This window comes from Peromyscus leucopus, chromosome 1, assembly GCF_004664715.2.
Source record: "Peromyscus leucopus breed LL Stock chromosome 1, UCI_PerLeu_2.1, whole genome shotgun sequence".
NCBI classification, from domain to species: Eukaryota; Metazoa; Chordata; class Mammalia; order Rodentia; family Cricetidae; genus Peromyscus; species Peromyscus leucopus.
In genome coordinates this window covers 192,766,260-192,790,300 of record NC_051063.1, presented here as the reverse complement: position 1 = coordinate 192,790,300, position 24,041 = coordinate 192,766,260, and the positions used below count along the sequence as shown (strand labels likewise).

At 36.6% G+C, this 24,041-nt stretch overlaps 1 protein-coding gene across 1 annotated transcript in view; it reads right to left on the bottom strand.

The window, feature by feature from the left end:
* Window positions 1–24,041, bottom strand: part of LOC114686088 (vomeronasal type-2 receptor 116-like) — a 46,893-nt gene that overhangs the window by 999 nt on the left and 21,853 nt on the right. The gene's annotated exons all lie outside the window — the stretch shown is intronic.

The following is a 24,041-nucleotide window of genomic DNA, read 5'->3' as shown; positions in this document are numbered from 1 at the left end:
AAAAAAAAATACCAAAAGTTTAAATTAAATAAGCATAATATTAAAAAAAAAAATTCAAAACCAAAAAAAAAATTATTAATCAAGAAAACTTTTAACTTTTTTTTATTTTATAATAAAATAGAAATAATATTATAAAATTTTTAAAAACAAAATTTTTTTATACTTTAAAAAAAAGAAATTAAATATATTGATATGATATTTTAATTTTATAATATTAATGTATTTATTAAAGAATAAGGAATTTATTAATTACAAAAAAAAAAAAATATATTAAAAAAAAAATAATTTAAGATATTAAATTTAACTTTAAAAACAAAAAAAAGAAAAACTTAAATCAAAAAATATAAAATATTTTTTAAATACAATATATACAAAAAAATAAAATCTAATAAAAATTAATTTTAAAACATTTCACTATTATTTTATATTTTAAAAAACTTTTATTATAAAAAAAACTTTTTTAAAAAAAACTAACATTTTTTTTTAAAAAAGATTTAAAATACATTTTATTTTTGTTAACAATAATTTAAAAAAATAATAATATAAAATTTAAAAGTAAAAAAAATATAAAAACACAAAAAAATTTTTATATTAAAAAAATATAAACCTTTTAAATTAATTTTAATAATATAAATTTTTAAAAATTTCTTTTAATTAAGTATTAAATTTTTGTAAATAATTAGTATTTTTATTTGTATATTTTTAAAAATTTTTATTAAACTCCTTTAAATTTAAAATAAAAAATAATTTAATTTATTTAAATTTTCTTATAAATAATTTTTTTTTATAATTTTATATACAAAACTTTTTACACTATAAAAAAATTATTTTGAATAAAAAAAATATTTACATAGAATCCTAACAAAATTTCTCTAAAACTTTCTAATAATTTAAAAAAAAAATAAACAAAATCAATCATACAAAAATTTATCTGAAAAATTTTATTTTTTCTTTATTTATACGAAACAATTTTACAACAAATATCGAAAAAGAAAATCTTAATAAAAAAATTATTACAATAGATAATTTATTTCAAAAAAAATAAATAAAAAACAATAATTTTTATATCAATTAAAAATATACAAATATTTTTATTTTTTTTAAAATTTAAACCTTATTTTTAAAAATTTTAAAAAAAATTGTTTTTTTTAATTAAAAAAAAAATTAATAAATAATATTTAAAAGTAAAAAATAAAACCTTTAAAAGTAAAAATCTTTTTTACAAAAATAAATTTTTATTAATTTTTATTTTTTTTTTATTAATTAACATTTAATTAAATAATAAACTTAATAAAATATGCAATTAAAAAATTTAAATTTATAAAAAAAAAATAAAATAAAAAAATTTACAAAAAAAAGTTAAAAATAAATTTCTTTAACATTTTTACTATACACTAAATAATATTTAAGTAAATATTTATTAATATTGTTAATTTAAAATAATAAAATAAAATTTAAATATTTTTTTTTAATTTCATTAAACAAAATTAGTTAAATTTTTTTATTTTTTAATTTTAAATTATTTTTAAAAATATTTTTTTAAGAAAAAATAATTCTATTTTTAATTATATAAAAAAATTATAAACTAAATAAATAAATTAAAATTTAATTATTATTTTTTAAAATATAAAAATTTTGAAAAAAATGTAAAAAAAAATATTTATTAAAATAACACTATTCTTTTTTAAAAAATAATTATTATTATTTTTTAATTATTTTTATATAATTAATTAATTTTTATTATAAATCATTTTTTTTTTTAAATTTTATTAAAAATCAAAATAACAAAGATATTATAATAATAAAATATATCTTATAAATTATAAGAATTTATAAAAGTATAATTATTTTTAAAAAATAAAAAAACTTTTTTAAAAAATAAACATTTATAACTTTTTAATAAACAATATAATATATTATTATTTTATTTTTTTCTTTATATAAAAACTATACTTTCAATATCTGCTCAAATAATGACACCAATAAAAAAAATTTAAATACCTATGATTCTGAGAGGCATTTTTCATCCAAACCACCACATAGGGTCTCTGCCAGAAATAATTCACTGACTCTAAACACTTGACAGATCTATTTTGATTCTTTGCTTAGAAGTTTCTTCTCTAAACCATTATCCTTTTCCACTTGTGACCCTAGAAAGGGAGAAAATCATAATTTTCACATGTGTTTTGTTTACTTGTCTGGCTACTGCAAAAGAACAAGGAATTAAAATTACACAAGGAAACACTTCTCTTGGATGAGAGTTTGAAGGCACAGTTTATTACCTTTGGAAATGCAAAGTTGTAGAAGAATTAGATGAATGACAGCATCACATTAGTAGCCAGTGTTTAGGGAGTAACGAATGCTGCTTCTCACATCTTTCTACTTTTTATTCATTCTGAACAACACCCAATGACGTGGTGATATTTACTTCTCCAGTGGCTCTTGCACCATAGGCAAATTTCTCGATATAACCGCTCACAAAAAAGTGTGAAGGTTTGTTTCCATGATGTTTTAATGAAATTCCCAACAACTTAACAATTAAAACACATGATTGTGGTGGAAGTAATAGTTGCTAAACCTACTAAACAGTAAGAGGGTGTCAGTATAGAAGGATGCCTTGCCTTTCTAAGTCAAATTCCCAATGAACCAACTTCCTGATACTTGTCTCTGCCTCATTAAGATACCATAACCGGGGCTGGAGAGATGGCTCAGAGGTTAAGAGCACTGACTGCTCTTCCAGAGGTCCTGAGTTCAATTCCCAGCAACCACATGGTGACTCACAACCATCTGTAATGAGATAAGGTGCCCTCTTCTGGCCTGCAGTCATACATGTTGTATACATAATAAATAAATAAATCTTTAAAAAAAAAAGATTCCATAACCTCTGACACTGTGATAATCTGTTGATCAGTCTGTAAACACATGGCCTTTTTGATTGGCTCAGTCTTTCAAAACCACATTCATTTATAGATATAATTGTAAGTAAATTAGTTGTACAATATTTAAAACCTCTATATATCCAGGTTTCCTATACAATCTTATGCATTTCAAAACCTTTTTTTTTTTTTTTGTTCTTTTCAGATTCCTCATTCTGTGTGTAGTGAGAGCTGTAGGCCTGGTTTCAGAAAAGCTGCCCTGGATGGCAAGGCTGTCTGTTGCTATGATTGCACTCCTTGTCTAGACAATGAGATTTCCAATGAGACAGGTAAATATGGCCTTACAGGGAACTTTCCTACTTCCTTACAGAAGTCTACAATGCCTAAGAAAATAAAAATCATTGATCATGTAGTGGAGACCAGGGACCTCAAACCAGACCAATGACTCTTTGCAATGAATGCTATCAATTAGAGATGTAAGGACAAAGGGGTATACAGTGTGGCTTATTGGGTTGCACTGCACCTTCCATGAATAGATTTTAAATATTACCCTTTTATATTTTTTAATTTTTTAATTTTTTTCTATTTGGGGGTGCTTGGGCAAGGGCAAATGCACAGGGATAGGGAATAGATGGGATCAAGATACATGATGTGAAAAACACATAGAATAAATTTTTTTAAAATGTAAACACAAACTCTAAACATAAGAAAGGGAAAAGATCTGGCAAAAAGTCAAAGACAAACTTTTGTCCTTGTTTTTAGCAAGTAAAATGTCACAGTTTATTACACTCCTCTTGAAACAGCAACTGCTAGGCATTGGAACTTATACAGTGTTTAGGTTTGCAAACCACTGCATATATTGTTTACTTAAAAAACATATTTCTTCTGCAAGTAATAATGTGTTTTATTTCATAATGCAATTTAACACATAATTTTAAAGTCTAAAACTTCATGCTTTCCAAACTGTATTTCAATCTCATTTAGGACTCACATAAGTCTTTCATTTATTTCACCTAATAATTATTCTTTCTAGATCATCCTTTCATACAGTTCATTTGATTGTAAATTTGTGCTTGATCACACACACACACACACACACACACACACACACACACACGCATACATATAAATTTTTTAAATGACATAAAATTGAAAATCTGGCAATGAATTCAGTTTTTAAGAAACACAAAAAACTGTGACATAAAATATTTGACACATAGCTCAATGTGTATGTATTTTTGTTCAAGAGGATTTTCAAACATTTTTAAGAACAGAGTTTTAGAAATGTGCCTTTTGAAGATCTAAAACTATTTTAATAGATCTCTGTCTGTGACAATATATGCTTTTACAATGAGAAAATTTTCACTAGAGTACTTATTTCTTTGCCTCAAGAAAAAAAAGGAAAGTGACTTAGGTAACAGTCTAAAGAACAGATAATAGGAAAACAATTAAGAGAAAAGGGATCACATCATCATAGACTCACAATCATTTCTTTCTTTCCAGATGTGGATCAGTGTGTGAAGTGTCCAGAAGATCATTTTGCCAACACAGAGAAGAACCAGTGTCTCCAGAAAGTTGTCAGTTTTCTAGCTCATGAAGAACCCGTAGGGTTGATTTTCACCAGCATATCTCTCTGCTTCTCAGCACTCACAGCTGTGGTTCTTGGAGTTTTTGTAAAGCACAAAGATACTCCCATTGTGAAGGCAAATAACCGGAGCCTCAGTTACATTTTGCTCATCGCACTCACTATCTGTTTCCTGTGTCCCTTACTCTTCATTGGTCGTCCCAACACTCTCACATGTATCCTGCAGCAGATCACATTTGGAGGTGCATTCACTGTGGCTCTTGCCACTGTCTTGGCCAAAGCTATTACTGTGATTATTGCCTTCAGAGTCACTTTTCCAGGGAGAGTGGGGAGGTGGTTAATAGTATCAAGGGCCCCAAACTTCATCATTCCCATCTGTTCCCTCATCCAAATTGTTCTCTGTGGAATCTGGCTAGGAACCTCTCCACCCTTCCTTGACCAAGATGCTCATGCAGAACATGGACACATCATCATCATATGCAACAAGGGCTCAGCTATTGCTTTCCATTGTGTCCTGGGATATCTCTGCTTCTTAGCACTTGGGAGTTATATCATGGCCTTCTTGTCCAGAAATCTGCCTGACACTTTCAATGAGGCAAAATTTCTGTCCTTCAGCATGCTAGTGTTCTTCTGTGTTTGGGTCACCTTCCTCCCTGTTTACCACAGCACCAAGGGGAAGGTCATGGTGGCTATGGAAGTCTTCTCTATCTTGGCTTCTAATGCAGCACTTCTTGGCTTCATCTTTGCCCCAAAGTGCTATATTATTTTGTTAAGACCAGAAAAAAACTCACTTCATTATATGAGGAAAAGAAACCATTCCAGAAAAAAATAACATTCTCAAAACCTAGATTAAAAATACACCTACTTCCTAAGTTAAAATAACAAATACAAACATTAAAGACTGCACAACAGCATTCTAATTGTGTATTATAGAATTATAGTATCAATTTGACTCTATGGGCAATTATTTCTTCATCCAATTGTATGAGTGTCTCCTTCAAATGAAGCCACTCATTTTCATTATATGAAATTCAGATTGTATTTTTTGTGTATAAGACCTCACTATGTATGTGTATTTTCCTAGAAACTTCTATGAAGATCATGATATTTTGAACTCACAGATATCTAACAACTTCCTTGAATGTTCTGAACTTAAGAATGTGGGGAGCACACCTGTACCATGTTTAAAATTTATATCATCATCATTTAAATTAGATCATTAATTTTTATAAAATCATTTTAAATTTCTTGTAAACTCCATGCCTATTCTCTTCTGTACTTGAATTAGTCACATTTTTTTTATTTATTTTAAATTGTATTGTTTCTTTGTTCACAGAATTCATCCCAATCCCACTCATCCCCCATCTTTTCATATCCAACCTCTGATCTTGCAACTCCCCCAAGATACAAAAAAATATATATATTTAAAGAAGAAAGATAAAGAAAATAAAAATCTCATAATGGAAGCTATAGTGTGACAGAAGTAAATCACACAGAATACCCATTAGTCCATACAACTTACTTGCAAGTGTTAATTGAAATGAGTCATTGGTATGGCTTGAGGCCTCTGGCTCCTGCTATATTTTGTTTCTGGGCCTTCACTAGAACTCCTTTTGTATATCCAATTGTTGTCCTATGTCATGGATTTCCTGCAATGTTAGGGCTGCCTGCCCCCTCTGAGTGCTCCAGCAGATCATAGATGGGGTGGATGTTGTGATGGGTCAACTCATAGCCTTGTTTCTGGACTTTTTTGGTTGCTGGCTTTTTCAGCCCACCAACTCTCCCTCATCCTCAGAACTATCTTGAGTTCACCAGAACATTGCCAGCAAGCTCACCATATGCAGTAAGCAGTAAAGGGTGAGGCTGATTCTTCTCTCACACTTTCCCTAAGGGCTCAGCCACACCCATATGACCAAGGCCAGTTCTATTGATTTTTCCCAGGTGAAGTACTGTGAAACCTCAGTAACCCTCCCCCACCCCTACAGAAAAAGAGAAGCTTAAACCAGGATTCCTAAGTATAGATTAAAACTTAGACCCCTTTCAAGTTCCCAGGTGGTAATATCAGCTACAGGGACTTAAAAACACAGAGTCAGGATATCTGTCCATCTGGTAGGGACGAATTGGCCACAAAATATCCCAAACATCTCAAACCCTGGAGACAGCTTGTAAAACACGGTTGCTGAACAAACAAAAATTAAAGATAACATGAAAGACTGAAAAAAGGAAACTAATACTAATAGAGGAGAGGGAGGTGGGTTGTGGGGAATGAATTATGTGGTCTGTGCCTTTAAGAACTAGCCTCACAAAGAAAGGGCAAGCTGCTCCCAGCCTCACTGCTAAGAGCTAGTGTATTGGAATGAGCTTCCCTGGCAAACTTAAACAGAGTAAACCTTGCTTTTGCATTCTGGATACCTTCAGGCTCCAGTGGTCTTTTGGGGGGGCGCAATCTGGGCACAATAGTACAGGGCCTTCTGTACTGAGTGCTGTCATCAGTGAGTTGCTTGGCCAGCTCACCAGTTCTCATTATCTCAGGGTCAGCTCTCCTACCTGCCAGCAGTTTTGGGGGCAGGATAAGGGAGGGCATCTCCATTTCATTCAGGCCACCATATGGCAGATGAGGGGCAGGGACATTTCTCCCTACTTTGTAGCCAGTGTGGGGGAGTGTAGCTAGAGTTTTCCTGCCTTGCCTACAATCAGGACAAATCTCTATCACCCACCAGTCCCACAGCTGCTCAGACCCAACCAAGTAAACAGAGAGACTTATATTGCTTACAAACTGTATGGCCATGGCAGGCTTCTTGCTAACTGTTCTTATAGCTTAAATTAATTCATTTCCATAAATCTATACCTTGCCACATGGCTCGTGGCTTACCGGCATTTTCACATGCTTCTTATCATGGTGGCAACTGGCAGTGTCTCTCACTCAGCCTTCCACTTCCCAGAATTCTTCTCCTCCTTGTCCCGCCTATACTTCCTCCTGCCTGACTACTGGCCAATCAGTGTTTTATTTACTAAATAATCAGAGCAACACATTTGCCATACAGAACATCCCACAGCAGGGGAGGACCAACTTATTGAACGATCTATTAAGGCAATGCCACATAGATAAAAAGGAGGTTTATTTTAGGGTAACTTACAACAAGTAAAGGGATAGGTTACAGGATCCAGGAGAGGTAAAGTGCAGTCCACTGGTATTCTCTGGAGAACTCTGCTCAGTCTATGTCTAGCTTCCAGGATCAACAGGAACCAAGAGAGCCAGCACATCCAGATTTTGGGTCTTAAGTTCTCCCATTTGGCCTCACCTCAGAGGGCTAAACATGAGTTCAAGAAGGAGAAAAACAACAGATATGCTGATGCAATTAGAAAAAGTTCATGAGGCTCCAACCCTACAAAAAGAACAACAGGAAATTAAGGTTTGCTGATAAAGGGACAATTATCTTACCCAGGGAAGAGAACATCATTTGGTTTTCCAATACAAAATGATAATCCCTGAAAACATACATACCAGTGATATTACACAGAGTGAGTAGGTTGTATTAATGTATTATTTAGGTAGATATGTATATATGTATGTTATATTTGTGTGTGTGTGTGTGTGTGTGTGTACATAATGTGTGTATGTGGAAAACAACAATAAATGAAAAAAGAGGCCATGAATTTGAACGTTACAGAAGAGGAGATATGGGAACTTTGTGTGTGAGAAAAGAACAGTGAAAAAAAATGCAATTATATTTTATTATCAAAAAAACTACAAAACAATATTCTTTTTTAAGAATTTAACCTTTTTATTACTTTAAAAAATAAATAAAATATAATAAAATAAAACAAATACTGACATATTGGAATTGAATTAAACAAACAAAAGAAAAGGGTCCCAACAGAAGGCACTAGAAACAGAGAACAGCCTATTAGACCACTAAAGCATATCACAAAAAACCACTTGATTGGAAGCCACAAAACATATGTAAAGGACATGGTAAAGACAGATGCAGGCCTTCTGCATGCTGCCACAGTTTCTGTGTGTTCACGTGTAAACACAAACAGAAAGTAGAGAGAGCAAAGATGAAATGTGTGGAAGATTATAAACTGTCAAGAGCTATTCAATGTGACACAATTCTCCCAGCAAGGACCTGAATTCTAAAGCTTTCATAGTATTACAAAGAAGTATCACCAACTGGACTCAACATATTCAAATGCTTGAGCAGATGAGGGAATATTTTGAATTCAAATCATAGCATACAGTGTCTGTTTTAGAAAAATTTTCATTATTGTGCTAAATCACTTGACAGGAGTTTATTGTCTTCTCACTTTGGAACGTTTAGTTCATGATCGGTTAGCATTTGATTTTAGGCCTCTGGTGAGCCTCTGGTGCAGTTCCATATGTTCCTTACTTTTCTTGATGCACTGTGGGGTCAGATGAAACACTGAGTATATGGAGCCTGAAGAGTACGTGATTTTTTGCAATGGGCATGGTCATGTTTCCATAGCCATCTCAAGAAGCCACAATGCCTTAAACCAATGGCCAATGTCATAGACTAAAAGACCATATCCATAGTCCTCCTGCAATTAGTGTGAATATTGATAGTGTGTACAGAAAATATCCATATATTCATTGACCTACCCTTGCATTTTTATGGCCTGAATACTGATCCCATACTGAAATTAAATGAACCTATTACTTCTTTGTTTCACTCTGGGTAACAACTGACTCATAGTTCACCTGTAGAAAATAATTCATCTTTCTTGTTCAACTGTGTATAGGAAACACACTGTGATTCGTGTGTATGCAGTTTGTTTATCAGAGAGTCCAGTTAATAATATACCAACTTTTCCATTCATGTATCTGTGAATTTTATTTTTCTTCCTTCCGTCACTCTTCCAGTCATGTCTATCTCTATATTCATGTTTAGACAAGGCACTGCTCCAAATGAATGCATAACCAAACCTACTGAAGTATGGGTTTATGTTATCTGACTGTTTGGAGTAACAGTCCATGGAGAACAGAGAATGTCTGTAGGTACATGAGGTAGCTAATGACATCACAACCACTGTCGGGAATCAGGAAGCAATGAGTGGGCCTCATTCTCTCCTTTCTCCCTTTCATTAATCCTGAAAAAACAGGCAGTGGAATATTGACAATTTCAGAGTCACTTTTCTACTTCAGGTGAATTTCCATACAAAATCCCTAATACAAATGATAAAAGATGGTTTTCAAATCCTGTCAAATTGACAATCCAGATGAACAATCACAGTGGATGTGTAATCTCCTCTCAACATTATCTAGTGAATACAGAGAGATGAACTGACTGACATTGCTACATACCCTTCTACAACATATTTCCAAATAATGAAATTTCCTTATACTTGGCCCTAACTAATAAAAATTCAAAAATTTGCAGCTTTGTGATAATCTTCCAAGATATAATGTCATGGGAGGGTTGTTTTAAATTGATGCTTGAGAGGCCTTGGTGGGGTTGAGCCAATGAGACACAAAATTCATGAGGTGACCAAGGGTGCATAGTGGAAAGTTACTGAAACCATGGATGCCATGCCAGGAGGGGAGAGGGGAGACAGAGAAAGAGGGAGAGAGAGAAAGAGATGGAAAGAGAGAGAAAAAAAGAAAAATTGAAAAGCAGTGGTGCATGCAGCCTCATGAAAAAAGAGAAGGAGAGAAGGAGAAAGAGAAGGTGGAGGGGTTTGCTCTTAAAGGGGGCATTATGTAAGATGACATCAGGATACTGGATGAGTTCTATCATTCTTCCATTTTTGATTATTATAAAAAGGTGTGTTATGGATAGCAAGTTGGGAGGGGGGATGAGGTCGCCAAATTCTTGAGAGTGTTTCCAGCTGATTTGGGGGTAAAATGGGGAGGGAGAAGTTGGGAGTCTGGTTTAATCACAGTGGGAGATGTGAGTGGAGAAGCATTCAGTTAATTTTCATCCTGGAGACCCTTTGAGGTAGGTGAGAAGGCAGGTGGTTAGGGAAAGAAATAGATTGCTATCATTAGCCTCATGGACAGGGCTAGCCATGGGAAGAGTGATAACTGCCAGGGAGAATAGGACAGAGAAGAACCCTGATTGTACAGGAGAGTCAAGGGTGGAAGAACCAGGTGAAAGAGCAGATATCCCCTTGAGTCTGGAGTGGTAGTACTATCAGTGATATTCCAGGAGCTTGGAGGAATGGCACACCAAATCAAGAATAGAGAAGCCATCCTGTCTGCTGTTTTTCTTGAAGCTGGAAATGCCTCTATCTATACTATAAAAGTGCCAATGAATTAGCAGATAACAGAATTTCCATGAGTGGACATGTGGGTGAAGTTAGCCTGCCAGCATTCACCCAGTCGGTGTCTTTGTTTGATGCAGTGGTTGGTGGTGTATCTGGAGGGTCTTTGAGGGTTTTGCCATGGCTTAAGTCTGGTAGTAGGGGAGAATCTACAAAGGGACTAATAATTGTCTGTAAAATAACTGGAAGAAATTTCCATCTTGGTGTCATAGCAAAACTATGGCTTTGGGTTTAAAGGTATGAACACTTTCTAGGGCCTAGTCTCAGCCCAATGAGACACATCTTTATATCTACAAGCACAGGAAATTTTCTGAATGGACCTGTTTGAGTGAGTGAAGAAGGAATAGAGAGGCTTCCCTACCATCTCTAATTCCAACCTCTCTCCAAAGACTAGGACCAGTAAAGTCCACAGAAATTTAAGTACTATCATTTTAACAAAATTGCATTCATCATTGCTAAAACTTTGAACCTCTGAAGTTAAATCTGAAATTGGTTTATTCTGTACAATGAAGTCTGTGAATGAGGCACACCTGTCTGTACTTTTAAGAAGAAATTCATTAATGAGGTATCAAGGTGCTTGTAGCCTTGCCGGTGGGGAGAGCTGTAAAATGAGAAAGTCTATTATTACCCTGGTAAGCACAAGTAAATTAGCAGAAGTGAGACAATTTTTCAGCTACCTAGGCAGTAATCCCAAGTCTCTCTGTGGTCTTTGGGGAACATAAGCCTCCGAAGAAGTATTTGCCTTTAGCTAGCTGCCAGGACCACAAGATTTTTCTGTGGAGTTGAAATTTGGGGATATCAACTGTAATGTCCATGCTTCAGACCTCCAACAAGACCACCAAGGAGCCAAATTCCAATGCAAAAACAATAGATTTTTGCCTATTCTGACCTAAACTGGGACCTACTCAACACCACATTACATCAGGTGAAAAGAGGGAAGGTTCCAAGCCCTCACTTTAAGGGGTTTATATAGGAAAAGTTTACAAACAGAGGGTTACATATCTCGGAATAGGATGAGGGAGGCTAGGGGTTACGTAGTTCTTTGAAGTTACTGCTGAGCTATAAGCATGAGGTTACTAATTGCTAACCTCAAAATTCAGGGTATCTATAGAGACATAATTATTTTTTTACTCCCTATGTCCTGCTTTTGCTGAACAAAGGATATATACATTCAGATTTATTGTTCCAATCCTATTCTGCCATGAGTTCAACTTCTGGTCATTTGACTACATTACTCCCCATATCTTGTTTTGCCAAGTCCAGGATATATACATTTATTGCTCCAGCCTTATCTTTCCATGAATTCAACTTCTGGTCAGATTTAAAACTGCTGGCCACCAAATACCTTTAGAGGAGGGGAGCAGGAATGAACATCTCTCAAGATGGCTACTGACTTTTCCCTTTCACAACCTACCTGTCTCAGCCGGGGCAGGGAGGGGGAGCAATTGATCCCTGTTGCTCCACTATTCACAATCTGCACAGGTTCTCAGCAGCAGAGAAAGGCAGCTTTTTTTTCTGGGTGGCTGGCCCTGTCACACCCGAAGCAATCCGTCTTCCTGGAAAATATACAGGATACTACCAGGAGTTGACCTGTCTCTCTATCATAAAAAAAAAAAAAACTTTTATACTAAATGCCATATTCTCAGAACTCTAAAGGTATTTGAGGCCTGGTGGAAAAAAATCTGTTTGGTATATGAAAATTAGACAAATATTTAAGCTTAACTTTAAGAGCATATATAAGTTAATTTCTGGATAATCAGTTTTCCAAATTAGTTATAGCTTTACAAAGTTAGCAAAGATAAGGAGGCTAAACATACATTCTTATACTGTTATTTTTAGGACCCTGTAGTTCTGATCCTTGAATACAGCCAGCTTATAATCCTGAATGGTTTATATAAAAATAATAATATATAGAAAGGAGACATAATACCTTTTTCTTTTATATAAACAAAGTCAAGTGTCTTCTCTTAATGCAGAACAATTTTAACAAATCTAATAGTTTTCAACTCTGGGCCCAGTTTCCTAAAATGTAGCTATTTTGTCCCCTATGAGAGTGCGTTTTTCTCTGACTTGGCCTGTTTTAGGGTAGGGATGTTGTACTCTGTTTTACAGCTGCTTGAAGCTGAAACAAAGTGTGGATGGTCAGAACCCAACAAGACTGAATGACTAGTCAAAGTTAAGGAGAGAATTTGGGTAAAGGACATTTATCCAAAGAATCTGGTTTGACCCAGCTATAAACAAGGAGCACTTATATCAGCTGGATTGTCCATATCAGCTTTCAGTAAGACCAGACCTCATGGTCATTTGGAACAGGTAAGTCAGCCATTGACGTTTGGATATATCTGCCAGCCAAAAGGAAACCTGTGGAGACAAGTTCAACACTAGGAACAGAAGTTAATGTTTATGAACTTGTTTTTAATTACTAAGTTTGTATTTGGAAGACAACCAAAAAAATTAAAATCTTGAGCTTGTAACCCAAACATCATCAGAATTCTATTAATAGTAAAATCCGAACTTCTAAAATATTAATATAACAATATTATAGAAGGGAAAAGTAATCCTAAGAATTTAAATTACCTATTTTATCTTTGTAACTGATATTTATATTGTGAATCATTTTCTGAGACCCTCAAAACTTGCATGGACTTGTACAACTTACAACATTTTTATCAAGAGACCTAGTTGATTTAGAAAAGTGAGGCTTGACTTTTACATAAAAAAGTAGAACAGCATAAAACAGTTTTAGAATTATTTATACTTAAAAGATATTTGAACTTGTGCTAACCCAAACACACCCAAGGCAGTAATGGGTGATGACTGGCTGCTTTCAGTAACAGAGACAGCAAAAATATCTAAACTATTTATGTTTAAGATCCATGCTTGTAACAAAAGTTATGAATATACCAAAAGAAATTTTTTTAGAAATAGCTAAATTTTCAAAAAGGCAAGGAAACCTTTTCAAAAATTCTCAAGTATTTCAGTGTAGCCATCCCACCCCAGCATGTGAGAAGCCCTGCCCACCAGCATGGGAGGGGATGGCTCATATGTGGATCTGAAAAGACAGGTCCTCTGGGGACACAGGAGTCTGGGAGAGGGGTTAAGAATAGCTCTCCTTCAGTCTAGCCACGTGGTCACGTGGTGTTTTTTTTTCTTTTCCTTTTTTTTCTAATCCTAGCAAAGATGGTTGCCAGACATGTAGATGAATAAAAATGGTGGCAATGAAAATGGAATAATTTTATATCTGCCAGTGCCATATTCCACTCAGAAGCAGGCAGGGTCTGGGGTCCCCAATCACCCCCAGGTCCCTAACCCCCATCACACTGCTTCCCAGCCCTCCTGTCAGCCTTAGGCAGGGTTCAGGGCCATGTGGCATCATCTTCAATTCTGGTACTTCCAGGCCTCATGCCTCAGCCTCAACCCACCCCTTCCCTGGTTAGCTGGAGCCTTATTGGTCAAAAGTACAGCTGAACTGAAATGGCTACACTAGCCTCCTCCTTGGAGCAGATCTACAATGGGTAGAACAGATGGATCAGATCTTGCCATGTTGGCTCAAGTTTCCACCTAAAACTTGGGAGAACTTAATAAGAGATTCTAAAATGTAACAAAAAACAGTTTCTGCTTCATGTCTCCTGTGGGCCATGAGACACTGTAACATTCGACCTTGAGCACAGCGTGACAGATTCCCACATCAGTATGCAGAGGTGTCTTGAAGTTACATAGCACACTGCATGATGGATTTAGTCTTTACTCATATGGACAAAGGGTATTCATAAGCCAGCTGCATGCTATCTGATGCAGCAAGGACCCCAGACTTGGTGCGATATACGTGGCTCTCCTGGGTTCCTCTGTCATATTGCGAAGAAGTGGGCAGAAACAGCAACCATGGCTTCTGCTTCAGTCTTAGCCACACTGCAGTATGCAATGTTCAGAAAGGATTGTAGATATAAAAACAACAGAATCAGATGGAATAAACCTCTAAATATTTTACATTGTATGTAAAAATGTACATAGTCTTGGAAGAGAGTTTAAAAGGGGGATAGACATTTATATAAAGAAATAGTTTTAAAAAATAAAGTCTTTAAAGGTACAGTAAAAGTAATATAAAAATAAGCCTTTTAAAGATGGAAATCACAGAGAGTCTGAATTATATTGTATTTGTGATTTTTAACTCAGAAATATATTTGATTTTAAAGACTACTGAGTTAAAATATGTATTTAAATGTATCTTGACTTCAAAATTTGTATCTAAGGATATGTTGCTTTGAAAAAGAGGTTCTGCTTTTGTTTCCAAAGAAGATGAGAACCTGTGGATTCCTTCCAGGCTAATATGGTTCCATCAAGGAAGACCCACTGAGAGGTCACCAGATGATCCAACATCAAGAACAGCTTCAAAACAACTGGCTCAGAGAAAACAACCTTATAGACTACTCCAGTCTGGACTTGACCATAATCCTAAAATTTTCTTTTTGTCTCTATAAGATTACCAGAACCCCAATCAGCAAGATGTAGTCTAGAAAAAAATGCCACATTCCCCCAAAAAAATGGATCACGGATGTTTGTCTTCATTTAGGGTTTGGTTACAAATTGTTATTTTGTCATATTGTCATCGTCAGTCTCTTTCTCAAAGAAAAAAGAGGATATGATATATATGTGATAGGGTAAAGGGTATATTATTGAATCTATTCTTAAAGAGCAATGACATGTTTAAAATGTTTTACATTGCTGTGGATTTTACTTTATTAACACAAATTTAAAGTTAATTTTATTATACTATATATATTTCTACTCTTGTTCAAGTATTATGCTTATGCAACTCATTTAAAATTATAATGTATAATTTAGAAATAGAGATTAGTAATAAGTTATCTATGATAATCACACTTATAGTTTTTTTAGTTAAGTTTTCTAGTTATAATAGATATATTTCAATTGTAGGTAATCTTCAAATACTTCAAAGACTTACAGAATATGTCATTTAAAATGTTTTAAAAGTTTGTGCTTTCTGGAGAATGAGACATGTCTACCGCTGGCAGCACTGATTTAGTTCAAAGAAGATGATGGGTATCAAAGAAACCCCTTATGAAGTTTACTTTCCTTGTGGCAAAAGTTAGCCATTTGGGCAAGAAACTGTTCTTGCCTGGACTGGTGACAAAATGTTCTATATACTGGACATTCAGAAGACAAAAGAAGATGACCACTGAACTTTGCAAGATGTGATGGTCCTTCAGGTTTCTCCACAGAGGAGACTGGCAGATATTCTTCAAAACACAGATCTAAGCAACTGAGATACTCTAGACCAATAGACTGAAGGTGGATACCCAATGTTGCAGAGGAACTTTGTGTGACTATCCAGGCAGCCAACTGTTTCTGACATTTACAGAATTTTGGAAGTTCCTTACAAAGATCTTGCTGTTTACTTGGGTAATATCATGTCCACCTGGGGTGTTTCATGTAGTTGCAGAGTAGGTAGTTATAATTTCTCTTGGTTAAGATAAAAAGCAAATTAGATATGAAACTTTAGACACACACATATATGATAGATGATAGGTTATTTTCTTTAATTTTGCAAATACATATACACTAGATATTGTAATTATAATTCTTGCTTGATAATGGATGTTATATTTAATTTTACTGTGTTAAAGCTAACAACTTCCTTTTTGATTATGTAGAAAAGGAGAGGATTTTGGGGATATATTTATGTATACAGTGAATATATGTTGTTCCTATTGGTTAATAAATAAGCTGCTTTGACCTATGTCAAGGCAGCTTAGAGGAAGGAGGGAAATCCAAGGAGAGAGACCAGAAAAAAAAGGAGTCTGAAGAGATGTCAACCTGCCACCCAGGGAGCAAAATGCCAGCAGACTGGTAAATTCACAGAACATGTGCAAAACATATATTAATAGAAATGAGTTAATTTAAGATATAAGAGCTAGCTCGCAAAAGGCCTGCCACAGGCCATACAATTTTTAAACAATATTAAGCCTCTGAGCAAACATTTTATAAGCATCTGCAGTTCCACACAGCAGGGTGCAACAGGAGAAACTTTTGACTACAAGGTCCTGGCAACAGAATTAAATAAGAAAGAAAAGAGGAGCCAAGAAATGAAACTACAGACAAGGAGAGGAATAAGAGACAAGGGATGGGCAAAGAAAATGAACTCTATGTGGTAGGCAATTTAAAAGTGAATATGACAGAGAAAAGAACCAGGCACATGTGATGATGTAACTGCTTTGGCAGAGGCTCATGAGGCTCATGAGAGGATCATGAGGGAGTGGGTGATAAGGAAGGGATCTAGCAGGCCAGAGTTGGGAGAGGAGAGCAAATGGGACAAGGATTGCTCACAAAAGATGTAAAGATAAGGGCTCTTAGAGGTTTGGTAGTAGGCTCATTTTCCATGAGTGAGGTAAGGAAATATACAATTGATTGAACTCCAGCATCCCAGATGTTCAGCGAGGACCAATAAAGGTGCAGACTGGCCAGTAGATCTGAAGGTCCAGGGTCCATAGCATGAGTGGTGTCAGGCTGTTTCATATGTTACAAAGTCATCATGTGGGAACAGATGCCTAAGGGCTAAGTCCTAAATATATGGTCACCCAGAACCACAGATTTTGAGAGAGGCTGGGAGGTAAGAAAACATGGTTGAGACAAGGATCGCCAGTCATGGAAAATGGACAGAAGGGAGGCGCTTACCAATAGGTTGAAGGCTCCCAGCAATCATCCAGTTGGAAAAGTGATAGTTATGGAAGGCACAGAGTCCCAGCATTTCTCAGACTTCCAACAGAAATGAGAAGATCCCAATTGGGTCTGCTGAGTCACACAGCACCAATGTGGTGCAGTACGCGTCCTGTTATATTGATAGTTCTAAAATTGTACAAAGTAATTTTTTGCATTAAACAAGAATCGATGTGTCTTACCAAAAAGCTCTGAGTATTTGCTAATAAAATTTTTAGCTTTTAGAGATTCCCCAGTATGTTCTATAAAGACATGGGCGTGGGTTCATGAGAGTCTCCTAGGAGGGCATGACTGTCTTCTGCTTTAATCTCACTCCTTGTCCAGAAAACAAGCTTTTTAATGAGAGAGATAAATAAATGCAGGTCTTACTGAGAAATGTTCCACCTCTGGGAATATTGGATACAGTAATACCTATGCAATGGAAAAGATCTTTAGAGAAGTGTAGTGACAAATATTTTCCTTCATTTATTTCAAAATGTAAAAGTTGGGTCACCCCAGTCTCTAGACCCAGGCCCCAGGACACAACTTGTGCTCCCAACCCAACACATTGTAATCCCTGTTGCAGGGCAGCAGGCAAGACCAATGCTGGCAGGCCTGCCTACCACCCCATTAGACCCACCCTGTAATCTACAAGCTCCAATTCTTGCCTAAACCCCACACATAACTTGATACCTCAGCATTTACCTGAGACTCAGACTTTGCCAGATCTGATTGGACCAAGAGATGAGAGATAGCTCTCCCAGGTGGACAGTCCAGTCTCTATGCCTAGGCCTAGGTCCAGGCCCAGGGACACAACTTGAGCCACCCTACTCTTACTCCTTACAGCTCCAGTTGCAATGCAGCAGACAAGATTCCTCTAAGCAGGCCTGCCCACCCATGCCAATTGGACACAATCTGTCATCTAAAAGGTCCACTCATTCTCCCAAACCCACCCACACTCTGAGATTTCAGTGGCTCCCTGAGACACAGAGTGCCTGCTCTGATTGAACCAGGAGCACACACTGGAGCAAGAGTGGCTCCTTGAAAAACAGACACCTCTTGCACCAAATGGAGGAAGAGATGGGCAGACATTAGTACAAGAATATATCTATCATGAGGTTTGCAGGCAAATGGATGGATCTAGAAAAAATCATCCTGAGTGAGGAAACCCAGACTCAGAAAGACAAACATGGTATGTACTCACTCATAGGAGGATACTAGATATGGAACAAGGATGACTGGACTGCTACTCACAACACCAGGGAGGCTACCTGGAAGAGAGGACCCCAGGAAAAACATGGGGATCACCCAATGATAGAGAAATAGATGAGATCTACATGAGCAGCCTGGACCTGAGTGGAGGTAATGAAGGGTGAGGGTCAAGGGAAAGAGAGCTTGGGGGGAGTGGGAGAGCCCAGCTGGATCAAGAACAGAGAGGGAGAACAAGGAATAGGAGACCATGGTAAATGAAGACCACATGAGAATAGGAAGAGGAAAAGTGCTAGAGAGGCCCACAGAAATCCACAAAGATGCCCCCACAATAGACTGCTGGCAATCGTTGAGAGACAGTGGGAACTGACCTACTCTGGTGATAGGATGGCCAAACACCCTAATTGTCATTCTAGAAACCGCATCCAATGACTGAGGGAACTGGATGCAGAGATCTGGGAGTCCAATTGGCAAAAAAGAGGAGGGTTTATATGAGGGAGAATGTTGAGAGCAAGGTTGGATAAAGCATAGGGACAAATAGCCAAACAAATGGAAACACATGAACTATGAACCAAAGGCTGAGTGTCCTCCACCTGGATCAGGCCCTCTGAATGGGTGAGACAGTTGATTGGCTTGATCTGATTGGGAGGCATCCAGGTAGTGGGACCGGATCCTGTGCTGATTGCATGAGTTGGCTGTTTGAAACCTGGGGCTTATGCAGGTTTGCTTGGGTTGGCGTGGGAGGAGGGGACTGGACCTGCCTGGACTGAGTCTGCCAGGTTGATCTCAGTCCTCAGGGGAGGCTTTGCCCTGGAAAAGGTGGGAATAGGGGGTGGGCTGGGGGGAAGGGGAGAAAGGTGAGAGGGGGGAGAACAATGGAATCCATGGCTGATATGTAGAACTGAATTGTATTGTAAAATAAAATAAAATTTAAAAAAAAGAATATATTCAACAACATAAAGAGCAATATGGTACCACCATAATCTAGCAGTTCTACAACAACAAGACATGAACATCCCAATGCAGAATGAAATAGAAAAAAAAATTACATTAAGAATCACTTTATGAGTCCAGACTTCCCTTCTGGACCAGAGGTGAGTATCCGGCTCCAACCCGGACCCCATCCCTGGGCACCAGCCACTCTGGGAAGACCTGCCCAACTTGGCCACAGGCTTTGGCCACCGGGCAGGTCCGCTTCTAGCCCCAACTGGGAGGGATTCCCTTTTCCAAGCCCGCTGGCAGCCCCTGCAATCTCCACGCCCTGCCCCCACGCCCATATGCCCGAGACCCCAGCCACTTCCTGAGACTTAGAGACCGGACCCCAGCTCCCATCCTGCCCCAGACTTCCCTTCTGGACCAGAGAGAGAGTTGGACAAGAAAACTCCCTTTTGGACAAGAGAGAGAGACTTCCTGAATCTGTCAGCTCTTTCTGAAACAAGTACACTGATAAGACCAAGAAGGAACCACAAGGAGATGGGCAGACATCAAGGCAGAAGTACACACAACAAAATGAAGAGCAATACAGCATCACCAGAAACTAGCCCCCCTCCAACATCTAGACCTGAACACCAAAAATTGGAAGAAGCAGAAGAAAGTAGCCTTATGAGTAACTTCATGAAGAAGGTAGGGGAATGTGTAGAGGAAAAGACAAGAAAATTGGAAGAACGCTGTAAACAACTAGAGGAAAGGGCAAACAAATTAGAAGAAAACAATAAAGCCCTCCAAGAAAACAATAAAGCCCTCCAAGAAAACAATAAACTCCTGGGAGAAAACAATAAAGTCCTGCAAGAAAACAATAAAGCACTGAAAGAAAATCATGAAAAAGTAATGAAACAAACAAAGGAAACAGTCCAAGAACTGAAAAGGGAAATTGAAAAAATAAAGAAGACACAAACAGAGGGAATGCTGGAAATAGAAAAACTGAGTAAAAGATCGGGAACTTCAGATGCAAGTATAACCAACAGAATGCAAGAGATGGAAGAGAGGATTTCTGGCAGTGAAGACACAGTAGAAGAATAGTTTCATCAGTCGAAGGAAACACTAAAGCCAACAAAGTCATGAACCAAAATGTCCAAGAAATTTGGGACACCATGAAAAGACCAAACCTAAGAATTATAGGGATAGAAGAAGGTGAAAATACCAACTCAAAGGCACAGAAAATATATTCAACAAGATTATAGAAGAAAACTTTCCCAACTTAAAGAAGGAAATGCCTATGAAGATACAAGAAGCCTATAGAACACCAAACAGACTATACCCCCCAAAAAAGTCCCCTCGACACATAATAATTAAACAACTAAATGTACAGAATAAAGAAAGAATATTGAGAGCAGTCAAGGAAAAAGGCCAAGTGACCTATAAAGGTAAACCCATCAGAATAACACCCGACTTCTCAATGGAGACTTTGAAAGCCAGAAGGACCTGGACAGATGTAATGCAGACACTAAGAGACCATGGATGTCAGCCCAGACTAATATACCCAGCAAAACTTTCAATCATCATAGACAGAAGGAACAAGACATTCGAAGACAAAGCCAGATTTAAACAATACCTATCCACAAACCCAGCCCTACAGAAAGCACTAGAAGGAAAATTCCAACTGAGGGAAGTCAGACACACACTCGAAAACGCAGGCAAGAGATAAAGCCACAACAGTAAACCCCAAAGAAGAGAAGTACACACACACTACCACCAAAAATAACAGGGATGAAGAATCACTGGTCATTAATATCCCTTAATATCAACGGACTTAATTCACCTATAAAAAGACATAGACTTACAGAATGCATATGTAAGCAGGACCCATCTTTCTGCTGCATACAAGAAACACATCTCAAATTCAAAGACAGACACTACCTAAGAATAAAAGGCTGGGAAAAGACTTTTCATTCAAATGGTCTTAAGAAACAAGCAGGGGTAGCCATCCTGATATCCAACAAAATAGACTTCAAACTAAAATTAATCAAAAGAGATCAAGAAGGACATTACATCCTCGTCACAGGAAAGATCGACCAAGATGAAGTTTCAATTCTGAACATATATGCCCCAAACACATGTAAAAGAATATGTAAAAGAAACATTACTGAAGCTTAAACCACATATAAAACCCCACACATTAATAGTGGGAGATCTCAACACCCCACTTTCACCACTGGACAGATCTCCCAAATCGAAACTTAACAGAGAAATAAAGGACTTAACTGATGTCATGACCCAATTGGACCTAATAGATATCTACAGAACATTCCATCCTAACAAGAAAGAATATACCTTCTTCTCAGCACCCCATGGAACTTTCTCTAAAATCGACCACATACTTTGCCACAAAGCAAATCTCAACAGATACAAGATAATCAGAATAACCTCCTGTGTTCTATCAGACCACCATGGTTTAAAGCTAGATTTCAACAACAACAAAAACTACAGAAAACCTACAATCGCATGGAAATTGAATAATGCTCAACTGAATCACCAATGGGTTAAGGAAGAAATAAAGAAAGAAATTAAAGACTTCCTAGAGATCAATGAAAATGAAGACACCACATACTCAAACTTATGGGACACTATGAAAGCAGTGTTAAGAGGGAAATTCATAGCACTAAATGCCCACATAAAGAAGTTGGAGAAATCCCACACTAGTGAATTAACAGCACATCTGAAAGCTCTAGAACAAGAAGAAGCAAAGTCTCCCAGGAAGAATAGATGCCAGGAAATTATCAAAGTGAGAGGTAAAATTAATGAATTAGAAACTAAGAGAATAATACAAAAAATTAATGAAACAAAGAGTTGGTTCTTTGAGAAAATCAACAAGATAGACAAGCCCTTATCCAAACTAACCAAAAGACAGAGAGAGAGAATCCAAATCAACAAAATCAGAAATGAAAAGGGGGACATAACAACAGACATTGAGGAAATCCAGATATTATAAGGTCATATTTCAAAAACCTCTACTCCACAAAACTGGAAAACCTAAAAGAAATGGACATTTTTCTGGATAGGTACCACATACCTAAGTTAAATCAAGACCAGATAAACTATTTAAATAGTCCAATAACCCCTAAGGAAATAGAAACAGTCATTAAAGGTCTCCCAACCAAAAAAAGCCCAGGACCAGATGGTTTCAGTGCAGAATTCTACCAGATCTTCAAAGAAGAGTTAATACCAATACTCTCTAAATTGTTCCACATAATAGAAACAGAAGGAACATTACCAAACTCCTTCTATGAGGCTACAATTACCCTGATTCCTAAACCAAACAAGGATGCAACAAAGAAAGAGAACTACAGACCGATCTCCCTCATGAACATTGATGCAAAAATACTCAATAAAATACTGGCAAACAGACTCCAAGAACACATCAGAACAATTATCCACCATGATCAAGTAGGCTTCATCCCAGGGATGCAAGGGTGGTTCAACATACGAAAGTCCATCAATGTAATACAACATATAAACAAACTCAAAGAAAAAAACCACATGATCATCTCACTAGATGCAGAAGAGGCATTTGACAAAATCCAACACCCCTTCATGATAAAAGTCTTGGAGCGATCAGGAATACAGGGAACATACCTAAACATAATAAAGGCAATATATAGCAAACCAACAGCCAACAACAAATTAAATGGAGAGAAACTCAAAGCAATTCCACTAAAATCAGGAACGAGACAAGGCTGTCCACTCTCCCCATACTTATTCAATATAGTACTTGAAGTTCTAGCCAGAGCAATAAGACAACATAAGGAGATTAAGGGGATACAAATTGGAAAGGAAGAAGTCAAGCTTTCCCTATTTACAGATGACATGATAGTACACTTGAGTGACCCCAAAGATTCCACCCAGGAATTGATAAAGCTTATAAACACCTTCAGCAACATAGCAGGATACAAGATCAACTCAAAAAAATCAGTAGCCCTCCTATATACAATGGACAAAGAAGCTGAGAAGGCAATTAGAGATAAATCACCCTTTACAATAGCCACAAATGACATAAAATACCTTGGGGTAACACTAACCAAGCAAGTGAAGGACCTATATGACAAGAACTTTAAGTCCCTGAAAAAAGAAATTGAAGAAGATGTCAGAAAATGGAAAGATCTCCCATGCTCATGGATAGGCAGGGTTAACATAGTAAAAATGGCAATCTTACCAAAAGCAATTTACAGATTCAATGCAATCCCCATCAAAATACCAACACAATTCTTCACAGACCTGGAAAGAATAATACTCAACTTCATATGGAAAAAAAAAACCCAGGATAGCAAAAAGAAACCTGTACAATAAAACAACTTCTGGAGGCATCACAATCCTGACTTCAAGCTCTATTATAGAGCTACAATAATAAAAACAGCTTGGTATTGTCATAAAAACCGACA